Below are 8,590 nucleotides of genomic sequence, written 5' to 3'. Positions count from 1 at the left end.
AATCAAAGGAAGCTTTTTTTTTCTCCTTTTCTTTTTCTTTTTTAAACAAAGGCTGCAATTAACCTGTTGAACTCATTTCTACTAGGTATAACTTAGGCCAAGAGATTAGTAGGATTCAAAAAGGATTAGACATCTATATGCATAATGAAAATATCCATAAGCTACAGTGGGTAGAATACTATCTCAAACCCATTTACGGAATAGCTTGCCTCTTAATACCAAATGAATCCTGTGTACCAACTTCTGTCTAGTCGCGGACCTTGTGAAGTACCTTTCTTCCTATCCAAGATCTTTATGCAGCACCCCTACAGAAAAAAGAAAAAAAAAAAAGATGGCACCTAAAATATAATGCACTCTTCTGCATTACTGCTGTTCCAGGAAAGCAGCTGTTACATTGCTTACATGGAATAGTGATTTTATGAACTTATATATTTGTATACCTCTTAAATTGGCATTTTTACACTGTAAGTAACATTCAGTCCTGGTAAATAAAGACGGCGAGAAGCACAATCTGACCACCCAGCTTGGAGCGAAATGTTGGAGCTCTTTCCATAAGAGTCAATCCACAGTGAGGGTCCGATTTCCCACTTTAAGTCTACTCTTACTTGCAGTTGGAGCAAACTGACAGAAAAGGTCTTTACAGAATAGTTGTATACCAATAATGCAGGGAGAGAAATGGATGGCTACCAAATTCTCCACATGTGCATTTCATGCAGGCTGAGGCTAAAACTTTTCCCACCCAGTGAGTTATAGGTGCACACTGGTGTTTGGATAATCAGCGAACGTTTCTGAAAATGAGGGTTGGGTTCTTCTTCCTTCCCCTGGACTCAGTTATGGCAAAATAAATAAGGATAGGCAGATCTTAAAATAATTGTCAAAGCTGTATAATGTGGGTTTTAGCGTCTGCAAGGCCATAGAAGTTAAGTGAAGACTAACTCTTAGATTATATTAAGTCAATTGTTATTTACTGTCTGTAGTAAATGTAGAATCAGAATTGCCTTTGAATATAGACAGTGTTTTCTCCTCTGATCTCTTTTTGCTTGTCCCTCTGGCCAGCTATGCCTTCTCATCCCTGAGGAAGGCTGCCCTTCCAGCCCTTCCACACCCCTAGGAGTGAGAAGACCACCTGATTTTCTGGTTTGTGTTGAATGTATTGTATTACTGCTGTGAAAGTGTAAAAAGTTCTCGCCTTGCTGCCTGTGCCACTGTCTCACATGCTCCAAATTCAGAGAAACAAGCCCACCATCTTTACATCCACCATGCTTTGTTAAGCATCGACTGGGCTCCCAGGTGTCCTCGTGCCCTCAGGTACCACCAAAGTTTTTGCAGTCCAAAGATGTTCAGTGTCTCAAGTGATGGGGAGTTGAGAAGGTATTTCCTAGTGAAAACTCTTTCCACCATACAAATTTACCAGCTAAATTTAGTTGTGGGTGATATTTAATAATTCCATAGTCCTTTTGCTTTTGGTTTACAATTTGTCAGCATTACTTCATTACTGTTTGCAAAAGTAACAAAAGGTGTTGCAACGGGGTGTCATCTGGGCAAATTAAACCTGCAGTGGGATTTCAAATGCAGGCATTTGTCCTCTGGGATTAGGCATCAGCAGCCTGTGGAATTATTTCTGACATTTCATCCATCATACACTCAGAATAACTAAACAAACCGGTGCTGCTCTCTCCCTGCTCAAAGAACAACTTTCACAGAGCCTTCCCACGGAAATATCCCAACCTATTAGTGTCAGGAAATTGTGCTTGGAAACTTAAGAGAAAAAAGAAAAATCTTCCATAAGTGAAAGGCAGAGTTGTTATTGCACGTCAATAATGTGGATTGGGAGGTCTGCTCATAAACAGTGCTTTGGCTGGTGTAAATTGGAATGACATAACTGGTGTAGGTATATTGATTTTGTTCAGCCCAGGAATTTTCACCGTAGAAGTGACTAGATCTGCAGCTGTGAGAATCTGGACTTACTTTTAAAGAAAGCTGCCAAACTGGTATTAGGTGAAACCAGAGGAGGGTTGGGCCTGCAAAGATTGCTTCTTTTCCTCTTTTTTGTTTGAAAAAGCAAATTTTAAAATACACAAGCTTTCCACATAGCCTCTTGCACCCTGTGTTTTTCAGCCTTTTCTTGAAATGCCAAGCACATACTTTGGTGGCCAAAGTGTTTATTTCAGCCAGCTCATTCCTGGATAAATACGATGAGACTAGATTAGCTGTAGTATTTAAATACTGTAGCACCAGTGAACAAAAACTGGACTAGCTCATTATTACAGGATAATACCCTTTTAATCTATATTAAAGAAAAAATTGTATCTAATAGACCTCAAATTGGTTTCCCATTCTGGAGAGACCTCCAAGGATATATTGCAATTACAGGAGTTCCCCACCACCCCCCCCTCACCCACCCCACCCCCCCCGCCTTTAATAGCTAATATAATGTGCTTTGAAGTGATGTGGTCTCACACTGAAATCTACAATCAAACACCTAAACTAACAGAAAAGGTAAAACCCCACAAGGGAGAATTTAGAAATGGAAGTGCATAATCAGATAAATGAGAAGAAAGTTTTGAAAAGGATTGCAGAGGAGTAACAGGAGATATTGCTGGTGTGTTTCTTACTTCATTGTTGTTTTCCTTCAGTAAAAGTTCTATCAGCTGGGGAGAGTTGCTCACTTCTTTGAAGCTAGCTCTTGTTTCTCTGAAATCAGATTCCTTATTCCCAGGGCTCCACTCCGCGATGCCAGCACAAACATTACATCAGCAGCTGCACAGCACTTTAAAGAGTTAGCAAGGAGCTATCAGGCAATTACTTATTCCATTTTAGATCTCTGTCCATTATTTTCACTGAGCAAGTTTGAACCTGGGGGAATAAAAATCAGAGAAAGCAAATAAACATTTTGGAAGTCTGAGCATCTCACCTAAGGAGGCAAACTCACCTACTACTAATGAAAGAGTCCAGACCTGTAGGTGAGGAGTGCCAACAGGAAGGATAAGCCCTTTCCCATGAATAAAGCCTTGAAAAGTACTTGGGTCTTCACTCTGAGGAATATACAGAGTTTTGGTGGTGCTGAGCTGGTGCCAGCCTTACTTCTGCCAGGGGCAGGTGCAGTTCTGGCAGCTTCCATGTGGGCAGCATGGCAGGCAGGCTGGTTTCACCTGTGGCAGAGTTCTAGAGTTGGTAGGGCTGTGCTCTCTGTGAGTTGGGTAGGATGAAGTGAATGGAGAAACACAGCTTGAAATTCTTGGATTATTTCCAAAATTAAGGGCTCTTTTTAATTTTTTTTTTTTATTGTCACTGAGCCTAGATTTGCGTTGTTTTCTGGTGTGTGTGTATGTGTCTCTGTGTGTGTGAAATACAAGCTATTGTAGACAGAGACTGACTTTTCGTATAAACAAGTGTACATTTATCCTTTGGCCTGAAGTACACGATGAATAAAAGCATTAACAAGCTTCCCATAAAATAAGCAATAGTGGAACCATGAACCGCCTTTGCTTCAGAGGCGTCTGTGTGACTGGGGGCTGTTAATAATGCTCGCAGTGTCCCTCACTCGATACCAGCAAAGCCAAACGCCATCCCAGCCAAAAGGCAGCAAAATATCAAGCAGTCCCATGCAAGCTTATGAGAATAGATGGGCTTTGCTGTTTGCCCTCACCTCTGTTGGCTTGCATGGCATGTATAAATTTTACCAGTGGAAGTGCTACACTGAATATTTGGAGGAAAAAGGAAAAAAACATTCAGATACAATTTACTACGGTGTCTAAGTCAGAAAGTTTCAGGCTGTAACTTCCTCATGCTTTACAGTTCTCTAAATCTTTTGCTACCTAAACCCCATCCTTATCTGCATTGTCCTAGGAAAAAAAAACAACTTTTTTTTTTTTTTTACTTGAATGAAGCAAGGGAGAGCTTCTCATATGTACAGTTAGACATGCCTTGGCTGCTGTGGATGTAGGACTTGGGTATTTTGACAGGACACTTTTGACAGTTTTTCACAGTTGCCCCCCAAAGCAAAGCTGTGGGATTGCAGGGGAAGGACCTTTCCCCTCCGCTTTCCTCCTTTCACCCTAAAGCAGTGAGATTTACTTCCAGACGAGCACCCAAGGTGGATCTCCCTGCTTGCATCCTACCCGAAGACGTGGCCAACATTCCTGTGAGAAAGATGACTCAAACTCTGCCATTGATTTACATTGTGGCTTTTCATCTGTCCTCCTTTATTAACCTATGTGTAAGTGCATGCAGCTGATTAAATGTCTCCAGTACCAGAATTTCAGAAAATTGCAGATGGAGCGAATACTTGCCTGCCAGAGAAATTTGATAATTTTGCTGTGGGAGTAAGGTGTGAGCAGGTCTGTGCACTGTCCTGGGAGCCAGGCTTGCTTTCTGGTTGGCTTTTCCATCTTGGTCCCAGACCAGTTTAATTTCTCTGAGAACATATTTTTATGAGCTGGGACAGAAAGTGAGAGGGAATGAGGCAGGGTGGGATGGCTTGGGAATACAGCCGGGCTTTGCATAAACCAGTAGTTCAGTCATTCACCCAAAACATCAGAGGATCAGTCCTAATCCCCGAGTCAGTTATAAAACAGTGTCAACATGGAAGACAGCGCTGCATGTTTTTGGAGACATGGGGTTGGATGTCAGCTTCAGGGAGACATATACAGATCTGAGTTGCAGCAGAGCAGAGACAGGCAACTCAGGGCTAAGGATTTCCCCAGATGCTCTAAAATTAGGTTACTTTATATATTTTTTTTATCCTCCTAGACTTTTAAAAAAAATCTGGTTCTGCTTCTAAAACATTTGCCATTAAGGAAAGATATTGTGGAGGGTATCTATAACTGAGTAATTCGTAGCAGATAGCTTTTTTAATGAATGATGGATTTCCTTTTTTTCCTGTCCAGAAAGAGTGAAGTTATTTTTTCAACCTGCGTGCTGGGAATAGAGAATGTAATTTACGTGTGGTCCCTATATGGTGGCCGCAGCTTTATGGGTTTGTTCAATCAGACACACACAGTTTGGGGTAAACAGCTCTCGAACAACAAAGTACATGAAACTTGGTTACTTTGGTTTCCAAAGTTGTCCAGGAGATGCTGACAAGATAAAGCAAAAGTTGTCCTTAGTTCACTTTCCTGTACTGATCAAATAGTTAGGATGTGAACCTGTATGCCAGACTTATCTCTTTCTTGCACAAGGGTGGAAGCCCAAAGAGGATCTGTGCTCCACTGATGACCCTCGTTCCCTCCATCCCCTTCATGAAGCAAAGCACAGTGTAGAAGTTAGATAATCCCTTGTTTTATATTCCCTGAACTGCTCTCTATTTCTAAGCCTTCTACACACATGAAACCTTTGAAAAAAATTACCAGTTCAAAATGACAATGGGAGAAGGAAAGACACCTGCAGTACATTGTGACAGTCCTGCCCAGCTGGAGAAATCTTTTTTAGACAAAGAGGATTTGGTCGGGTACCCAGCCTGAAATCAAGACACCAGCTCTACTTAATCACTCTTTGTTTCCTGCCCTTTTATTTCCATGGAGGGAAATAAATACTTATAGATGAGAAGAACTAAATTTCAGACAGTTAAACGTGGGTGAGTTGAGTCCCACACATTTTTTACAGCTAGATATTTCTATAAGCAGTATAAAACAAAGTCCCTGTCAAATAAAGGTAAGTTTTATAACATTTTATGGTAGTACCTAAGCATCTCCCAAAAGACATGAAAAAGTTTCAAAAGGTTGTGATATCATTTCATGTATGACAGTAGCTGAGAGAGACAGCACAAGGCCCTAGGCTGCAGACAACAGCTTGATCCTGTATTCCTGAAAATCCTTAGAAATTCTGCCAAAGGGCTGGACTAGGTGTAGTGAGAATGCTAAGGAGAGATACTAGGCTGGGCTCAGTATACTAAGATTAGGCTCAGGGGAGATACTAGGCTTGTCAGGATCCTTTCTAGCTTGTTTTCGGTTCCTCGCTTGTGGTCAAAGGTTAATAGATGTATGTAAGAAATGTTCCAAGTGTGTTTTGCCATATGCACATGCATTCTGGGGAGAAAACCTGACTTTAACTGTTTCTACACATCAAGGTTGTACAGCACTAGAAGGGTCAATAATGGCAAGTCCAGGTGAAATTATGGCCCTGTTGGTGCCCAAGTGGTGTAAGCTTTCCAAGTAAAATTTGCAAATTTCTTCACTGGAGAAATTTGTTCCTTATCTCAGGCAGCTAAGGTCACCAATGCCTCAAAGCAATATGGCCACAAAAGGCACATAAAGAGACAAGCGCTCAACCGCTGTTGCTAAAACTATGGTTTCCTTACAAGAAAAGTTAGCCCTGACTAGAAAGTCTGTTTGTGTGTCAAGATCACAAAGACCAATTATGACTGTAACAGCCAGCACCATACAGGGAATTTAGAGTACGATGCTCATCCCTGACCTACCCTGCGGATCAGCTGGTGGTCTGCAGTTGCTTTACACATCTGTTGACATCAACGAGGCTGACAGAAAAGTATGTGTCAAGGTGACCCTAACTTCTGCTTTGATTAATTCACTTTATAATTTGTCACTTTGGAGGGGGGATAAAAGGGAATATATAATTAACCTCTTTTGAAAGAACAGTACCTCAATCAAGTATAATTATTTTTCTAGATTAAACCATTACAACCTCTTCCCATACTAACAGATATTATCTTAGCTTAAATCTGGTATCAGTAAAAAGTTATTTAATATATTGATGCAAAATAAATTGTGTTAGGGCTTGTTTGTGTGTGGTGCACTCTGGAAAGGGCTGTGCCTCCTCCATCTGAATAACTTACAACAAAGGCCCTATGTTACAAAGGACTGAGTTCCTAAGGACCATGGCTTGGCATGTACTTTTTACTGTATTTTTTAGATTTTGTTTTTTAGAATTTACTGTAGATTACCACTAATAAATCGCTGAGTATTTGGAGAGAGTCCTGAGCAATTTACAAATATCCAGCTATTTTTTTTTTACTTTAGTGCTTTTTTTTTTTTTTATAAAACCAAACAAACGAAGAGACAACAGCAAAATTTTAAGGAGATATATAACCTTAAGCTATATGAAGTGTCAAAATACATTTAAACACATGCCAAGAACTGAGTGGTCTTGCTTTATTCTTATCTGGGGAACATTTTACCCAACCAGAACTTTAATGTTCCTTTCTTATTCTGGGTGTAAGACCACGCTATTCACACTGGTTTCCAAGTATGACAGATTCCAGCCCAATCTGATACCGCAGTGACTGTTCATTTCCCACTGGTGATCACCCCCTCATCTTATGGCTGCAAAGAGAAACACAGAGAACGATCACAAGGCTCTCTATAATAATAATGTACACTTTTACATGCATCCATATTCTAGCACTGAAGTTAAAACATTGTGCTCTGCTTCCTTACTTTGCCATTTAGTTTGGTGAAAATCTTAAAGATTAACTGGAGATCAGTATTATTTCTTGAGCTTGTTTCCTTTATTATTTTTTTTACCTTTCTTGCCAAGATGATTTGTGTAGAGCATCCCATGCCAAATAGCAGGTGCATAAAATAAATAGAGATATTTGTAGACAACACGTTGGCAAAGGACTGAAAATGCTGTTCTTCAAAAACCCCGAGTACTTTCTTCATCATGTGCAATTTGGACTGTACTAATGCAATTGCTTGTGCATGTACTTTGTGTACAGGCTCTTAGGGCATTTTGATTTGTTAGGCTATAGCTTTGCCATACACTTCTTCTGCCGCTTTTTCACTACTCTTTAAAGGATTCTGGCTCTAGCCCTGGTTGCAATGCATGAGTTTAATTAAAATCTGCAGATGTTTTCCACAGACTATGTGGAGTGGGATTTATGTTTCATCAATGAATGTACATTGGCTCCTGCCTGAATATATGCATGTACACTTCAAATACATGGGCAATAAATAGATCCTTTCTCGAGAAACAAGAACAAAACACACAAGCACGTATCCTCTACAGCAGTGAGAAAGAATATTTTGAGATGGGGGCTACCCCAGATCTGGGAGCTGTCACTTGTGCAGCATATGCAGAGATAAGGAGGAAGCTATAACATAAACACAGGGAAGGGACTTGGTGTTCATTCCAGTTTAATTTGCCAGAGCACGATCTTTCACCCACATGCTGGAAACGGGGACGCGTCCCCTCTCAACCTGCAAACCGGCTCGCTGAAAGATTGGCAGCTGCCTGCAGAGCAGGCACACCTTGCGCTGGGTCCGGGGCAGGTGATGTTTCAATCAGGGCTGCGGTGATGAAAGGGCTGCGAGGGCTCACCTTTCACACACCGACCTAAACAAACACAATATCACGTCTCTGCTGCAGCCCAAGCCGGTCCCTGCTTCAGCATTCCCGGCACACACTCAGCTCGCTGCATGCTCCCAGACATAACTCGTCTACATGCTCCTGTGTCATTTTACATCGCTGAGCTTGGCCTTTCAGGAACCGCAGGATAATGCTTCCCTATCATCCCAGCAAACTGCAATTTCATGTTTACCGAAAAACAGGGAAAGGAATGAAACTAATTTCAAAACCCCTGTTAATTATTGATAGGTATAAAAATTGTCCTCTTGTGTTCTGAAAACTGGTG

The sequence above is a fragment of the Falco biarmicus genome, chromosome Z (assembly GCF_023638135.1).
Source record: "Falco biarmicus isolate bFalBia1 chromosome Z, bFalBia1.pri, whole genome shotgun sequence".
Lineage (NCBI taxonomy): Eukaryota > Metazoa > Chordata > Aves > Falconiformes > Falconidae > Falco > Falco biarmicus.
This window is presented reverse-complemented; position numbering follows the sequence as displayed.